At 40.4% G+C, this 17,909-nt stretch overlaps 1 long non-coding RNA gene and 1 other non-coding gene across 2 annotated transcripts in view; both read left to right on the top strand.

Moving 5' to 3' along the window:
• The window catches only part of LOC109288484, a 94,642-nt gene extending 81,376 nt beyond the window's left edge, over positions 1-13,266 (top strand). The window contains exons 3-4 of the long non-coding RNA XR_002095159.1: positions 4,164-4,283; positions 12,600-13,266. This is a non-coding gene — a long non-coding RNA (uncharacterized LOC109288484). The remainder of the gene's footprint in view (positions 1-4,163; positions 4,284-12,599) is intronic.
• A 4,274-nt stretch (positions 13,267-17,540) lies between these two features.
• TRNAH-GUG lies at positions 17,541-17,612 on the top strand. The gene has a single exon. It is a non-coding gene; the product is annotated as a tRNA-His (tRNA).
• Positions 17,613-17,909: the final 297 nt, after the last annotated feature.

The following is a 17,909-nucleotide window of genomic DNA, read 5'->3' as shown; positions in this document are numbered from 1 at the left end:
TATATATATATATATATATATATATATATATATATACATACAACCATAGACATAGACGTAAACATAGATATAGACGTAGACGTAGACATAGACATAGATGTGGATGTAGACACACACGCACACACTTTTTTCTATTTTGAACTTTTCTGCAGAGTTCAGGTTGAAATGACACCAAAAAAAAGAAGGGCTGACATACTGTATGGTTGGCCAGACCAGAGGATGGAAGTATGAAAGATTTGGTGACATCTATTCCCTAGAAATCCCCAGCCTAGTTATGCACACAGAAGAGACTGTATCATTTCCAGAAAGAGAAAAAAAAAGAAAATGTGCGGTTGGGTCACCCATCACTAAGCCTCATGGACGATTCTCCATTCAGTGGTGTGTGGAACGTAAACTTACCATGCAAGAGCTCTATTACAACAGCAAGTCTGCAAGACCTGGCATGTCCCATAGTCAGATGGTAGGGTCCCTTGCCAGTCTGCAACCCCTGAGGTAAACAGAGAATAATTCCAGGCTGGTAGGAGGAGATTCAGTAGAATTTTTTTTTATAGGGATCCTGTTCTCTCATCATGGTAGCCCCTGACAAGCAAGGCAATCTCATTTTATAGCTTGAGGGTTCAACATGGCATTACATTTTGGGTAGCTATGAAATTCCACAGAAGGAACTTCCTGACAAATTCATTGTGCAGCTTTGGAAATAAATATTCTTTCTACTTACAGAAGTGCAGAAAGTAGTAAAAAAGAGGCCCTTTCCAAGGTGGTTAGAGGGAACAGATGGAACTGGAAGACAAAGAGATACAAAATATAGATTTCATAGTTGTTCATCTCAATGCCTGTCTGCTCTCCTCTATATTTGTATTACTAAAGCATGGTTGGGTTTTTTTTTAATGTTTTCCATAGTAGGACTCTTGATGTAGCTTGATTCTAGCCAGGGCTTATTCTTATTTAGCTATATGGAGGGGGCTAGAGATTTGCTACCACCACATTTAATGAAAATTTCTAGACAAATAAGAGCTATTCTAAAGTATCCATCACTACTGTGCTAATGATACGGGATGCACATGGTGCATGGCCTGCTTGCTGTAGGGAGGAGAGGAGGGTTGGATATAGTTTTCCTTTTCTGGAAAAAATATATTTTTTTTTAATTCAGTTTTAAATCAGGACATAAAGTCAATATCTCGATGACTTCTGCAAAACAAAAACAAAACAAAAAAGGAAATAAATAAATAAAAATACATTTTTAAAAATGGTTCTCTCAATCTTTTGGCCATTTTAAATGTTTACTTTTTTCATTACCTTTCTAAACGAAACAAAATAAAAAATATGCAATGAAAAGAAGAAAACATTTTTGTTTAAATAGTATCAAAAACTTCAAATATGTATATGTGTGTGTGTATATATATGTATACACACATACACACACACACACACACACATACACATATACATATTTGAAGTTTTTGATACTACATATGACAAGGGGGTGGGAGGGGGGAGAGAGCCTTGATTTACAGCATATATTTGTCTCTCGCATTTATCCCTTTTCCCACAAAAAAGGAAAAAAATTTGGTTTCAATGAAGCAGTGTTTTTGACCCTTCCCCCAAAAAAGGAAAAACCCATATCCAGTTCTCATGAGGATATTTTTCCTACTCTTTGCTCCTGTATTTCCTTGACTCTCATTAAACTATATTCCTCAACAAGGGCCTTCTAAGAAGATGGCTATATCTCCATGGCATTAGCCAGAAAAACTGGTTCAAAATCAAGAGTGGAGCAATAGGGCTGTTTCCAGAGGAAAGTTGGTGAGAGAGAGCTAGAAAAAAATTCTTGAAATGTTGCTTGACCTGATTATTTGTTTTAGCTTTGGTATAGCCTAACTTTTCTTCACCTGTATTATCCCCAGTGCTGCCAGCAATAAAAAAAACCCAAACCAAACATACAAGCAACCCTGCACAATCCATATTAATGCTATATTAATAATGTTAACAATAAAGATTCATGGGATTTAATCTTAATGGCTAAAAATGGGAGGATCTTTTAAAAAGGCACACAGGACCATAAGCAGAAGTTGAATGAATTCAATTACTTGGGAGTCTTAATTTTCTGGACTAAATGGGCCAGATGCTTTTCTCAGTTACACGTGAACTCACTCAAGGATAAACAAAAGGAGAATTTGCAAACTATACATTATATAATCATTTTTTTTTATTTCAGATTTTCTTTTTAGTGAAACTCTTGAAGTGTCAAGAAAAAAATAATGTATATGATCTGATTTCATTCCCGCCCCCCCCGGGAATGGCATCCTTTATAGTCTCTGTGTGTGTGTGTGTGTGTGTGTGTGTGTGTGTGTGTGTGTAATACCCATAAAAAAGTGTGTGTTGAACAGAATGTAAAGGAATCTTAAATCTTCTTACAGCAGAAAATATATAGCTTACAGCTTTACCTATCATCACGGCTCTAACGTATGTACGCATGCATGCAAGTGTATAGTTCTCTGTGTGGGTGTATATTTCTTTCCATATATGCAAAGAAAAATTCCTATTCTCAGACACCAGATTATCACTTTGGTTGCCTGTGCCACAAGATGAGTATTAATTAGACATGACCATGCCTGCTGCATGACTCATCTCAAAAGGAGGCAGAGTGGGCGGATTGTCAACTACCCATAATACATCCTTTGGTAAACGGGCATTGGACACCCACGTGTTCAGAAATCCAAATTACCAGTGAAACCTTTCATCACCCCACAGGTTAATATGAAGACGCTGGTGTAAGTTTTATACACTCTGCTCATCAAGCCCATGGATAGAGACTCGCTGAGATGAGGCATAAATATGGCCTAATCATCAACTGCGGATTCAGATCTCTCCTGCTGAGCAGGTAACAGTCTAAAGTGTTTAAACTGATACCTTCCCAGCATGTGGCATCTTAATCAGCATCAGACTCCTACACCTTTTCTTCTACTTTGCTGGGCAGAGTCGCTGACCTCAGGAAGATGGGTTTATTTTAGTGCTAAGATTTGCCTATATGAATAATTCCTTTAACTCTTTCTGGTCCTCTGGATGTAAATTGGAACCTCTGCACAAAACGGTCCATTAGCTTTGCAAAGAGGTTATAAGGAGGGGCCATTGGAAAGTGATCAAAAGGAAGGAGATAGGGAATTGGTTTCCCATTCAGGGGGCAAATTGCTTTTTTACAGTTCCTAACAATTTAGGACCACTGTAAACTGCAGTGCAAGGTGGTTACTGGACGGATGTTCAGAGCACACCTTTCTATTTGGAAAAAGTAGTGTTGCCAAAAGACTTCCCAACCCTTAGGAAGATCCCTGTAGAAGCAGGTCAGCTAGACAAACCTTTCCTCCGTGCTGTGTTTTTTGGCTACTGCTACCATACAGGCTGCCCCTTTCCAGACAGGGAATAGATCAGCAACAAGGGCCTGGGCCAACCCCCTCCCTCCACCCCTAAAATGTGAAGTTTGAACCAAACAAGCTTGGCTGGTAATGGCCATATTTTTGGAGAATGCATAGAATCGGAGTCCAAAATTCACAGCTAGAGGCTGGGATTAGTTGATGTCTCTCCTAAAACATCTCCCCTTTTATACTTCCCCTCTATGCAGCAGTGGTAAGGCTGCAGTTGGAGTAATGCATCCAGTTCTGGGTGCTGCACTTCAAGAGGGATGTGGATAACCTTGAGAGGGTCCAGAGGAGGGGCACTCGCATGGTTAGGGGCCTACAGGTAAGATCCTACGAGGAGAGATTGAGGGTCCTGAAGCTCTTCAGCCTCTGCAAGAGCTGAGAGGGGATCTTGTGACCATCTACAAATTCATCAGGGGAAGTGGGGCAGCAAGGAATAGGGGATACTCCATATACCAGGGTGCCCCTTGGGGTTACTAGGAACAATGGCCACAAACTGACGGAGAGCAGATTTAGATTGCACATTAGGAAAAATGTCTTTGTGGTGATGGTTGCCATAATCTGGAATGGGCTTCCAAGGGAGGTGGTGCTCTCCCCTACCTTGAGGGTCTTTAAGAGGAGACTGGACATGCACCTGGCTGGGGTTATCTGACCCCAGAGCTCTTTCCTGCCTAGGGCAGGGGGTCAGACTCGATGACCTACTGAGGTCCCTTCCAACCCTAAAAAACTATGAAATCTATCTTTTCAACACAGCTTTTTTTGAGCATTTGCTTGTTTAGGCCCCAGTGGGAAGATCAGCTTCCGTCCTTCCTGGAAAATGGGGAGGGAGGCAACAAATGACAAAGCCTGCTGCTGTGAAGCTTCATCTTCCAGGTAAGGAAAAAGACTGGGTGGGCCTATGGGTGGGGGGAGCATTTATCAGCCAAGCTAGGCCAAGCTGATGGGCGCATTGACTTTGTTTCCAACTTTCACTGAAGTTTCAGATGCATTCAACTGGCAAAGCCCTGTGGCGGATCAAGTAGAGGAGGGCTTATCTTTTGATCCCAGCACTTCCTGAGTGTGTGTAGGAGTTGATGTGTCATTAATTGCAAGCAGCAGTGGGGCCAAGGCCCTCCTAACAGGAAAGCTCTATTGCAGCCCTATGGAGCGCCTCCGACGCTTGCTCGCTGACCACAAATAGCACAATCTGGCAGCTGCAGGGGTTTCCCGTCGCTTCCGCTTGTACAGGCGCAGGCCTTCTATCTCTTCCTGTGAGGGTGGCGGCGGCTCGGCAGCGACCTCCTGTCCTCAGGAAGCAGGCTGTCCAGGAGCAGTGGCGGGCGGCTGTAGGTGGGGCGGGAGGGGAGGTGGGGCTGACAAAAAAATATTTGTTTGGTGGCTGCAGCACCGACACGCGCTGGCCAGGCAGTGGGAAAACAAAAGGGGGATGTCTGCTTCAAAAAGGCAGGAAATGAGGCAGCACGGGGGACCTGAGAGACCTATTGGGACTGGGCTGGGGCTTTCTCTCTTACCCTATTGTTTAATTTTAAAAAAAAGAAAAGAAAGAGAGAGAGACAGAGGGAGAGAGAAAAAAATATTGAACACATCCTGTGACCTCTTATCAAGCCATCAGCAAGAAAAACAAACAGCTCATTCATCAAAGGCCAAGGGTGTTTTTGATGCGACTGCTGGACCCGTGAAATCCGTCAGGCCAGGCGAGCCGAAGCATGGCTAGGAGAACTGGCTTATCCCTCTGTCTTATCACTGACACAATGATCTCACTTGTGGGCCACTAAGACCTTATTTGTTTGGTAGTTTCTGTAGCGAGCCGCAGGTATCTCCCCTGCCCCAGTGTCCTGGGGCTGTGCTCTCACATACCCCTCTTACCTGTGCACAGTGCAGTCTGTCTGATGCGGATGACTGATATATCCCTTCTCTACGTCCCCTCCCCTTTCTTGGCCAGACACTTAAGTTTTTTCTACTCTTCGTTTTCTTCTGAAGGAGATGACATTTCAAGAAAAACAAGGCGATTGCTTTATTTAGCTCCTCTCTATCCCTGAAGGAAAGGATTTTTTTTGTTTTTTTTGGCTGCTGTATATAAATGAAGAAGTGAAGATCCTCTCTCTGAGGGCACCCTAACCCAGCAAGCTGCAGCAAGTTTTGGTTCATATATACATATACACACAGACAAACACACATGAGTTTGCATCTTGTCTGTACATACATTACTTTTAGTTTGCTGGTCTAAGCTCTTGGATTTTAAAGGCCAGGAAAGGCATTCAGTTAAGTGCTCTAACCTGTAAAATTCAGGCCATAGATTGTTGCCTAATTCCTCTCGTCTTGAGCCTAATAGCTTGCATTTAGCTAAAATTTAGATTCCAGAAAGGTATGTGGTCTTCTGAGAGATGGAAAATCCCCCCATCCTTGTATAGCCTGTGTTGTTACACTTCACTTGGGCGTTTGAAAAATGTTCTGTGGGGGACGGACTGCACCCTCTTGACAGGTGACCTGATAATGGCATATATCTTTTGCTCCCCTAAATTCTGTGAGAATAGGTCATCAGTGAAAGTTGTTGTTTAATCTATATTGAATTGCAAACACTTGTGGCTTGATCCAAACAGTTTCAGCTAAACCCCCAAAGTTTGCAAAGCAGGCAACAGAAGAATAGGGGTGCACAGAATTAGGTTTGCTCTTTTTGAACCCTTTGCATGCAGGAGACTGAATCCATCTGGACAAAAATCTGCATAAACCCGTTATAAAAATGGGATCCATTTCTATCATCTGCACGCACAAGCGATGGGAAGCGTTGGAGGGTTATCGGTAGCTTTCAGTTTTTAATAAAGACTCTTCTGTCACGGGCCCAGAGTACCCAAAGGCTACTTTATAGTGTTCTAGCAGTGTGAGAGGCCTCAGCATAGATGTACATATGATTTATAAGTATATAAATAAAAATCAGCCCTTAGTGCTTTTAAGATTAATTTTTATGTGAACATTTGCCATTGGTCCTTCATTTTCTGGAGAGCACTCCATGTTAAACATATAATGAAGTGTCACTGTGAAATACCATTTGGAGGCCCACTTGACCTTTCAGGCTTGGCATTTTCTACATTTATCTAATGTTGCATAAATTAGGAAATAAATAATTTAGTTTCTTAAAACTCTGACACCCCCCTCCCCCCCCCGCCCTCCCCAGCAGTATTTTTCTTGCAGGTTGAAGACTTTCAAAGCCTATCGAGAAGCAGATGGGGAATGCCATTGTTGTCCAATAATACTGCGAAGACTGTCCATCTGATTGCAGAGATAGAGAATGAAGAGAAAATGAAGGGTGGTGGTTAAGCACTGAAACAAGCTATCTAGGGATGTTGTGGATTCTTCATCCTCAGGCATTTTTAAGAGCAGGTCAGACAGACACTTGACTGGGATAGACAAGTCTGGGATGATCCTGTCCTGAGCAGGGAGCTGGACTAGACCTCCTGAGATCCTTTGTAGCCCTACTTTCCTTTTATCTTAGTGTGTTTCATCCCCAGATTCTCAGTTATCCTGCAATAGTAGGAGGGAACCTTCTAAGCAGGGAAACAAAAAGGAACATTTTAGCCTGAAAAATCTCGACGTGAGTCCAGATTTATGGGGAAACTTTCCAAGTCACAGAGAGAAATGAGATTCCCATTGATAATAGGAATGGGTGCTTAGGGATGTCAATAGGAATTGGTGCTTACTTACCTTTGGCGGACGAGTGAGAACTATCAAAGTGTTTTTCACTCACTGTTGGGCTACCTAAGGCAGTGCCATGTCTATTGTTGCATTTAGCATCTGAGCTGGCATTAGGGGCTCCGGGCAAGGGATATAAACCTCTCTAAAGCAGAACTGGGATAGGCAGATTACTAGATGTAGGAAAAGAAAGGTAGGGGAAGAAAAGAGTTAACTAAATATTAAGATCCAACCATTCCTTGGGAATTTGAAACATTCCATTTAACCTCCTGTACATCTGTACCTAATCTGGTTATTATTCCTAATCTGTTTGAAACCTCTGGCATAGTAGAAACCTCACAGGAAGGGCTGAACTTTTGAATTTTCCTTTGTTTCCAGAGAAAAGCGGTCTGGATAAGCTTTGAATAAGCACCCAAACTTTCATATACTAATTGGAATGGGATCTTGGAACCTCCTGAAGTTCATTTATCAGTTGGGTGTGCCTTACGTTTTATGGATCTGATTCTATTTGTTTTATTAAAAAATATGATGTATATGCTCTTAGCATGAATGAGATTTCCTCTGCTTTCAATGGAAGTATTATGCATACCATGAATGTAGGGTCAGGCCCTTGAAAGCATTCTTATCCTTCCATCAAGTGTTAATGGGATCCATATTGATTCATTGAGAGGAGATTATACTCCTTAGTGCTGGTGTCATTCAGACGTACTGGTCAAACATGCAACATGTGGAAGGTCAATAACTCATCAATATCTTGGGGTTTTTTGTACTAAGCTGGTTCTTACTTGTTGGAAATGTGTCTCTGAGACAGCAGTCGCCTGCAAACAGGGGCTGTTAAAAGAAACCCAGCTCCCAGCAGCCAAAAGGAAATCTCCAAAAGCTGATTTTCACATACAGATTGCTTCCATTTCTTCTTATACATACAAAACCAGAATGATAAAAAAAAGAGTTAGACAAATATTTATACATATGGCTAATGAGAACACCTGGCATAGCAGGTGAACAAGCTAATGGGGAAAAGATGAGATGGATGCACTTCTCGCTACACATACTGCGCCCGAATAATCAGCTTGTTTCTTCTGCTGACATCCCCTATGAGGACTCTTTTGCTCCAGTGCATGAAGGTGCTATATCAAAAGCCCTTGAAGACTTCTCTCCACTTACCCCTCGTGTACCAGTTCATGCTCCCCCAACACAATCAGAGATGGGAGGTCATGTGAGGCCCCCAATATAGTCATTGACTGGGTCCATTGTGATACCTCAAATAGGCCCATGGTAGCTTTGGAATATAGACATATGTCTCTTAGGACCAAGACTGGCACCACCAATTTATTTCATGTAGTTCACAAAACAACCATCACCTTGTAATGACTTTCATTTATTACTAGTGACTTGTGAACCTCGGGAGATTTGCTTGGGACAAGTACCAATTCAGCTGCCAAACCTTATCTGAACTATCTGAACCCCTTGAGTCTAAAAAAATGGGGCTGGAAATCTCATCAGATAAAGATATACTCTGTGATTGACTGTAGTTATTGCTTCCAGATGAGCTGGTATTAGTAGCCTAACTGTGTTTGTTTTGGTACTTGGCACTTTCACTTCTGGTCCCAGCCCTCAGAAAGATGACCGGAAGTGACCAAAAATGTGTATTTATCATTTCATTAATGCACAGACACACAAAATTATGGACATTTCCTTGCATTGCATGAAGGATTGCTATCAACCTTTAAGTTGATTCTTCTTTTATCTTGGGTCGTTTTTCCTTTTCTAGTTATTTCTGAGATGGGGAAAAAATCAGCTTTTTATAATCAAGTACAACTCCCAGTGACTGAAGTGGGAGCTGAAGAATCTGCAAATGCCACTAGTAGTTAAGCCTTAATGCTCTATGATAGGTAAGCATACGGACTGCTACCAGTTACCTCTCAAATTTGCCAGCATTAATTAGCTAGTTTTGCACAGATGTCACAATATGGGCTTTAGGAATGAAGTAAACATACAGGGAAATGTGACCCTATGGACCAGCGCAGGGAAGTTGTTTCATGTACAGCTGTAACGTAGAGCACAGTCCAACATTTTTAAGTGCAGATTCAATTACACTGAAATACTGTCCGCATGTGTCTCAGATTTGTTGATTTTTTTTTGGTGCAAAAAGGTGATAATCAAAACACTTTGTTGATACATTTAAAAAAAACAAAACAAAACACTTGAATCAGCTTTTTCTTCAGCATTTTCTTTCAATATTATTTAAAGAGGTTAAAAGGCTCAAAATGTAAATGAAATGCATCATTCCGCAAATGTTTTTCTTTTTCTGGTTTTTTTTTTTTTTTGGTTTGTGAAAATTTGTACGTGTTTTGCTTCATTTCAGCTGAAACCGTTTTTGCCCCCATTTCTTAGACCTGAAGAAAAGAATCAGTTATTTGTCAGGCTCTCCTGACATTGCAGAGAACATAAAAGCAACTGTAGACGAAATAAGCTAAAGAAGCATAAAACCTGGTATCACTGACTGAAGTGAGGGGGTAATGAAGAAGCAGAAAAAGAGAGAATGGAGGGGATGACAAAGTTATGCAGGGGCTGGACTGTAAGGACAAGGACCTCGAACTTGATGTGCCAGTGGGACAATGCAAAGGGGATGATATTCCCCGGGAGATAATCTTCACAACAAGATTTGTGCAAACTAAATTGGGGAATCACACGTGTGGCAGGGTATTCAGAAAGGAAAACTATAGGAAACGTTAGGTTTGCAAAGCCTCAGTATAATTTGCAAGGGGGGGTGGGAATAGGACCACTGCTCCGAAGTTGAGATGTGCCCACAAGCACCAGGCTATTTTGATAGTGCAGCATCTTCGTACAGGGACACCTAGTGATTAGGAATGGAGGAATTACCATCAGAGTACAAATCAATGGCCCATCTAGTTCTCTAGCCAGTCTCTGACAGTGGCAATTTTGAAAGATGAGAATTGAAGATTACTAAACTGTGGAGTAGTTTCCCAAGGGAAGCTGTGGAAGTCCCATGTTAGGGAGCTTTTACAACTAGACCAGACAAAACAGGAGAAAATGTACTGTAGCTGTAGACAGCAATTCTGCATCAGCAGGGAGATGGATTGAATGATCTAATATGGCTCTTCCATCTGTAATTCCTGTGAGTCTATGAATCACATCTATGTGTGGCAATGCAGCAGAGTAAATACAGTACAGAGCAGCTTCATCAGCTATCTTGGTATCTCTGTAATAGTAACATGAGTAAATTAGGCAGACAAATTCCAAAAAGGAATATATTTGACTCTGCATCCATCTAAATCCATCTGTTCAAACTGGCTGCAGTACAGCATACTACTTTGAGTTCTTAACTGGTGCACGCTGGGTAATAAGATATTTCAGTTGTGTCAGGACTGTTATTAGTGAAGGACTAAAACCATTATTTAGCTAATGCTTTGCTGTAAACAGTTAGTGTTTCCTGACACAGTGACACATTTTGGATTAATACAAAGAGCAGCCCAACCATTTCTATCCTCCATAAATTTTAACGTTAACCATATGGAACAATTTTGCAGAAGTAGACTATAAAAACTGAAGGAATGGCAATTTGCAGTGCAACCTGCTCTTTGATTTGGGAGAGGGAGCAGAAACGCACGTTTGATTTGCACGCAGCGGGCACACTTCAACTTCATTGCTCCAGAATTTGATATGGAACAGAATTTAGGATTTCAGTTACACGTGCATAAGAGCCAATACAAAGATTTTGCCCTGTGGATGAAAGGTCCAAAACTTCTATACTGCACTCATAAGTAGCAGAGAAGAGGATATGGCTGGTAGCTAGATAGCTGTGTTTAGAGTATATTTATTTTACTTTTCTTTAATTAAAAAAAATGTTTATGACCTTCCTTGCTCTTAACATTCCTTCTGTAAACTCCTACATTCCCAACCATCTCATGCTTATTTTCTCACCACTCCTGAATTCCTCTCTGACTTTGTCATGACCTTTCCATGTCCCTTCTTAACTCTCCTCATTCTCCATTTGCTCTATCTGTGGTATAAAGTCTCTGGGCTTGACTGTATTTAAAGATGGGATATTAAGCCAGTTTCCAGCTACCAAGCCCTAGGAAAGTTCAAATCCATACTCAGATGCCAGGCAACACTTCATGGTGAAAGCCTAAATTAGTAGTGGATTGAATAAAAAAATTGAACCCCAGCAGAAAAACTTTCATTTTACAACTAATGCAGGCTCAGATACAAATGGCGTGGTTTGGGACCATGTCCAATTATAGCATGTGTTCCTATGGAGAACACAAATGCATAGCATGCATATAGCAGATTCACTGGTCAAATTATATAAAAGACAATTCAGGGTCTTTGTAACTGAAATGTTGAATTTGCCTCGTATTATTTGCTTGAGAACATTCATCAAGATACTGGAGTATCAACAGTGGGGAGAAACTATCCCTTATTCTTGAAGAATTGCATGGTTCTTTTTTACTTCTTCATTGGTTAATCTCATATTTAAAAAATGTCAATCATCCGAGCAGAGACCAGAAAAAAAAGGATGACTTAGTTGATCAATCACATACTTTGTTGAAGAGCGAAACTGAACGATTTGAAAAGAAACCAGAGGCAGAAATCTGTTTGCATAAAATATTGGACGAGCACATATGAATAGAGTTCTTGGAATATTTCCATCTAAACATTTTTACAATTTTGTATAGCATTCTGGATGAAAATAGTTGTCATTATATTTGCCTGTTGCTGGAATACGGATGCAGTCAAGACAGTAGAGGCTGAAATTTGTGACAAATACCCTCTGAATGAAGGTATTTCAGCCTGCTCTTTCTAATGCGCACCAAGTTCTTACAACTGCACGGACTGCCTATGTTTATCAAAGCAATGTTCCTGCACATCTATTTAACTCTAACCCTTGTGAAGCAGGAGCATTGCTGTTCAAGTCAAAGGAGTGTAAACTCACTAACATAAAAATGTGGCCTAGGTACTACTGTTAGGGATTGAATACAACAGTTTAATGACCAAGGAGTTATTTTTCTATTATGTCTAACTTGTAGCTGGATTAATCTGAAATGAAGCCACATGTGCAATGAATAAATCCTCCATAAGTCTTAGAGGTGAAATAGGCTCTGAAAGCTTGTAGAAGCCCAGAAGGATATTTACTACCTGTAGGTTTTCACATTAGCCAGGATATGTGCTGAGAAGCTTACACTATCATATAGCCGAAAAAACCTAAATGCTGTGACATTAGCAAGAAGCTTATAATTAAAGTATGTTGCCATTTCACCAGGCTTTCATTTATAGGAGAAAGTGCAAATTCTATTCCGTGTGAACTTTAGATACATCCAACTTTTTTCTTTGTTCTTTTCTTTAAAGCTTTGCAACAAATGCATCCCCATATGCTTATATTAGTTAATCTAGTATTAAACATATTGGCTGTGCAAAATGTTGGCATGCATTAATAAATGTTTTCATTTTTTTTATTCTTTTTTTTTTCTTTTACTTTAGATTCTTCCTTTGACTACACAAGCAACAGCTGTCTAGCTTCCTGTTCAGTACAGGATCTAATGCCTCTACAGAAATCTAGGTCAAAACACTTGGAATGTATGAATATCAAACAGAGTTTTCAAAACAGCAAATGAATACATCTTTAACTGGTGACATTTTCCTGTAGCATATGGCTGCGAGCTCAGGGGACTGCATGCTTTTTTGATGAATATGTTCCGTCAAAAACTAAGGAATGGCAGTGGGCTTATATCACCTTCTGTTTTGCCTTATGAAATGATAATGCAAACTCAGAGATAGATACCACTATTACAAGACTTTTACCTTTTGTCCAATCCCACAGTAGTTAAAGGCCTACTGGTTAAGTGACTACGTCTTTGGTTGTGCTACACTATAAAAGATAGCTGTCAAAGATGCGATTGTATAAACCACTTATCCAAGTCACGGAGGGCATAGTACATTCCCATACTTGTGGAAAATAGCAAAATGCAGAACAAGGAAAGTGACCCTGGTTAATTATATAGCTTTGTGGAGAGAAAACGCCAAGGAAACAACTTGGACAAAAGAAAGCTCTGATATGTACTAACAAAGTGCAGTTTGCCGTTACAGTTCGGCAAGCTGTATATCATCTATGTGGCAGACACAACAGTCTTCTAATGAAGGAAAATGGGAAAAAAAATCAAAGAATAAGCTGAAATGAAAAAAGTAGGGATAAAAAGAAAAAAAAACCCAAAACATGACACCCACCTCACACCCCAAACAACACTACACTAGCACTTACCAGAAAACTGTTCCCAAAAGTCAATCCGTTATCCTTTAAAGTAAAATCTTTTGACCTAGGAATAAGGGTTTCCATGTACTGCAGTTAAATACCAGAAGCAGCTGAATAATTAAAGCACATTATCTGTAAATAATCCATTTGCTGATTAATAGTAAAAAATTGAGACTAATTTATTTGATGACGATTATTTAACCATCTATGCATCCAGTCAAATAATGAATCAAATGTATTCATGAATAATGTATTTGTTAATTGTTGAAGGAGGTGGAAAAATCTCAATGTTTCCCAAGAACGAGGCTGACAACTGAGCACTTGTTCTTTGCCTAACCTTAAGCATGTGAATTGTCACATTAAAAGGAATAAGGCTGTACACATGCTTAAAGTGAGGGATATTGTTTAAGTAGCTCATTGCACTGCAGCCTAGATTCTGACTTCAGTACTCTCAGGGATAATATCCTGACTCCACTGAAGTTGGTGATGATCCTCCCATTGATTTCATTTGGAATAGGATTTCCCCATAGCAGTCAAAATAGTTGTTCTACATTGAAAGCGCTATAGCCAACATCAAACTTCAGACCACTGGGCCAAATAGTGGCTGTGCAAAACTGCAGAGTGCTTCAGTTGGAGCAATACCTCTAGTATTCAAGCTATGCCAGATATTTACAGCTGTCGAAGGCATCCCAATGCCTGATAGGTATATATATGTCAGGCAAGAACAACTGCTGCACTTTCAAAAGATGTAACCGCTTTTTCCTTGCTGTGCCCTGCAGTAGGAAGTCACAGTTGTGACCATGGTCCCAGCCCAATCCAGGCATGTCCCAGTCTGTCCCCACCATCTGAGCTCCCCAGAGCTGCGTCCTGTAATACATATGGGAACTAATTAACAATGAACCTAATCTCACAGTCACCGAGATACTCCACTAATCCCATATTATCAAGAAAAGAATGGGTGCCCCAACCCAGAAAACCAAGCCATAGCTCTAGATAAAGCATTAAAAGAGAAGGCCTGATACAGTTTGCATGTCAACATATACAAAAATATAGGAAAGAAGTAAATTCTAGAGTCAAAAGCCTATACTTAGAACACGTGCCCCCAGCTGTTAAAACCTATCTAGGAACTGATAGCATGAGTCTTCTTACTGATTTCTAACGTCAGATTTTAGAGATAGGAAGAGAGGGAAAGAACACCCAAGAAAAAAATATTGAAACATCACATTTCTTACCGATGTTAGGTGGGATTGAGGAATGCATGCGTATTCTGATTTACTGGTAATAAAGTTTATTTAGCTGTCTAAGGTATTGTACTGGATTATGATGATGGCGTTCAGATGGTGGGACTGAGCACACACAGTGACTTTGCTGGTGACACCAAGTTAGGTGGAGTTGAAGACACTCTGGAGGCCAGAGCTATGGTGCAGAATGGTCTGAATAGACTGGAAAACTAGCCTGCAGTCAATCCAATGAGATTCAACATTGGGTTGACTGCAGGCTAGTTTTCCAGTCTATTCAGCATTGGAACAGGCTACATAGAGAAGTTGTGGAAGCTCCATCCTTGAAAATTTTCAAGAGCAGGTCGGGCAGACACTTGGCTGAGATGATTTAGTCACTGAAGATCCTGCCTTACAGCCAGTGGGTTCATGCTTTTTTTGTTTTGTTTTGTTTTGTTTTGAGAAATGTTGGCATTTTTTCAGTATCACCCATCACATACAATTCCCCCATCCATCAGGATACATGGCCAGAATACAGAATACATAACCAGCTTCTATGGAAATACTCAAATTGATACTAGCTAAGGATCTGGATCAAGCTTTTCTAAGGGTATTCTCTTCAGCTATGAAATTGCAAGAAAATATGGCTTTTTTTGTTTGTTATTTTGTTGCAAGAAAGAAAGCTGCTAAGATAGCAAATATTTACTTTACAGCAAATTCACCAAAATCCCTTCTTTGCTCTGCATCAAAAAATACTATGCGAAATGTCATTGTTTGGGAGATGAAGAACTCTTTTCTTTGGCAATAAAAAAACAAACTGTAAAAATCTTGGCTCTGACTGCTTTAGTCCTCTCTTGCTTTCATTTATGTTAAAATGCGAGGCCATGTAACTGCCTTGCTATGCACATATTAAAAAAGTTGGCCTAGAATGATGCAGCTTCAGAGGGAAGGGCAATAAGATCTGAGCTGTGAGAGCAAAGCTCATTTATGTTCTGGGCTTATTTTATTTTTCTTAAATCAACATTAAGAAGGAAAAGTTGAGATATTAATTACCCGTTTACTGCCAATGTAGCGGAAAATGTAATTTATAGTTCACTTGAGGAAAAAAAAAAGTGCCTGCTTAATTTAAGAACTCAAATTATTCAAATAACATTTTGAATGTGATTATTCGTATAATTGAAATGTTGCTTTTACAGTCCGAATTCCTTCAGTGAGTTACAGCCTCGGCAACAGTTAACTAAAAGCTCACTGTGGAAATCATCACAAGTGTGAACAGGAAAGGAAAAGTGACTAGGCCAATATCATTGCATTTACCTGGGGAAATGTGCCAGATACAGAATCAGGGTTTAATTTGGATTCATGATATCTGCTGTCTCTAGTACCTTTGTAGATATTTTGGCCTACATTTTCATTTAGGCTACAGTTAAACAATACAAATGATGGGAACACATTCTAGCACCTGTAGGAGCTGACTGTGCCCTTGCTCATATAGGGGCAAAAAGCCTCAGATTTGCACAGCCATGCAAATGTTAGTACCCACTTTAGACCTGAACCTGCCATTAGATCCACGTAGGGAAAGCCCTCTGTGCCTACAGAGCCTACTGAAGCCTTAGCTGTACAGGTCTGATTGCAATGTCAAGGTACTGTTGGCAAAAATGCACCTGCAAAATGAGACTCCATTTTTTTTTCTCCTTCCCCTGAGAATTATGCTGAAAGATTGGGCATTGCTACAACTGCATTAATTTCTAGTGATGCTCCAGCCTGAAAAGGGGGCCATTTAGCTGTTTGCATTCCAGCCTGAAGTCTACCCAAATCTGCTCGCGCCCTGTGCTAAAATGTGTCTAACTGAGCAAAAGGCAATATAATCTGGCCACTCCTTACACTCATGACAGCACATTCTGTTGGAGCTATGCATCGAGAAAAGAAATCTGACATCAGACAGCAATTAAATGAATGGTATGTTCACCAGTCTTTAGAACGGCATAAAAATTCAAACAGAATCAATGTACCCAGTTAGAGGACACAGGCTGTGTCTAGTCAGTAGATTTCCCACTTTTCTATTCAAACATATGGCATATGTCTTTCTAATTTGAAAAGTGTTTTACATTCACAATAAGGAAGGAGGGTCACATTAGTTCAGATAAATGGCAACATTTCATATTTTGCACTTAAAAATTCACTGAAAATAAAGCATCTGGACCACTAAGGATTTGAGGGTTTAGTGAGGTAGAGAAGACCTGCTCTGCATTTCAAAAATGGATTAAGATATTTAAACAACCTTTATGTCTCTAAAGGGAAAAAAAAAAAGAGAGACTTACCTGGCCTAAAGCAAGTTTTATCCCAGTAAGCTTTGATTTTTTGTGGTAATAACATTCCAGCTCTTTCAGGATTTAGAAAAGAAACTCGGACAGAGACTTAACCAGGGTATTATTTTTTCTGAGGTGGGGGTGGGTATATTAGTCACATCAGCAAATCTGAACCTTATGTAGTATTATTTATTATTTAACTTGATGACTAAGAGATCCCTTCTGAAGTGAGCTGGTAATTATTTAGTGGAAGATTGGTAAATTTTACTCTTGACAAAACTTTTATGATTTGTTCACCCCCTTTTCTGGTGCCTATTTAATACATCAGTGAATGTGTTTTAGGAGGCCCCTCTCTCTCCCATTGCACACGGGAAATGAGTGATTACAGCCGCTAGCTGTTTTAGCACAAAAGCAGTGGCAGTACAGATTTTTAGCTCTGAATGTCCCAGGTATGATCCCACATGTATCAGCTGAGAGACAACCATTCATGATTTTGCATCTCTGCTGTATCTAATTCTCAACAATAAAAAGGTGAAGGGGCAATAAAGTGACACGTGGAAACACCCTGGAACAGAGCCTATTCAGGAGACATGAAAGCTTGAGAGGACATCACTGCCAAACACTAGCAGCTCTGTAGCCCCAGTAGCTTGCTGTGATCGTATAGTGGTTAGTACTCTGCGTTGTGGCCGCAGGAACCTCGGTTCGAATCCGAGTCGCAGCATCACCTTGCAAGCAGTGGTATAGCACAGGGCACAGCTTTTACATGCAGGGGAAAAAACTTCTTTGTAAGTCAAGTGCTGCAGGTCTGGAACAGACGCCTGCCAAAATGGTACAGTCACCCACCCTGGTGCTATTCAAAAATTGTCTTGACAACCATTTTGCTGGGATCATCTGACCCCTGCTGTCTTTCCTGCCCAAATGCAGTGGGGCTGGACCTGATGATCTTGTGAGGTCCCTTTCAGACCTTAACATCTATGAATATATGAAAACTCTACCACTGAGCACATGCAAATTGGAA

Source organism: Gavialis gangeticus, unplaced genomic scaffold (genome assembly GCF_001723915.1).
Source record: "Gavialis gangeticus isolate Ggan-Ray unplaced genomic scaffold, GavGan_comp1, whole genome shotgun sequence".
In the NCBI taxonomy this organism is placed as follows: Eukaryota; Metazoa; Chordata; order Crocodylia; family Gavialidae; genus Gavialis; species Gavialis gangeticus.
Note: the sequence above shows the minus strand (reverse complement) of the source record. Positions and strands in the feature narration are given on the sequence as shown.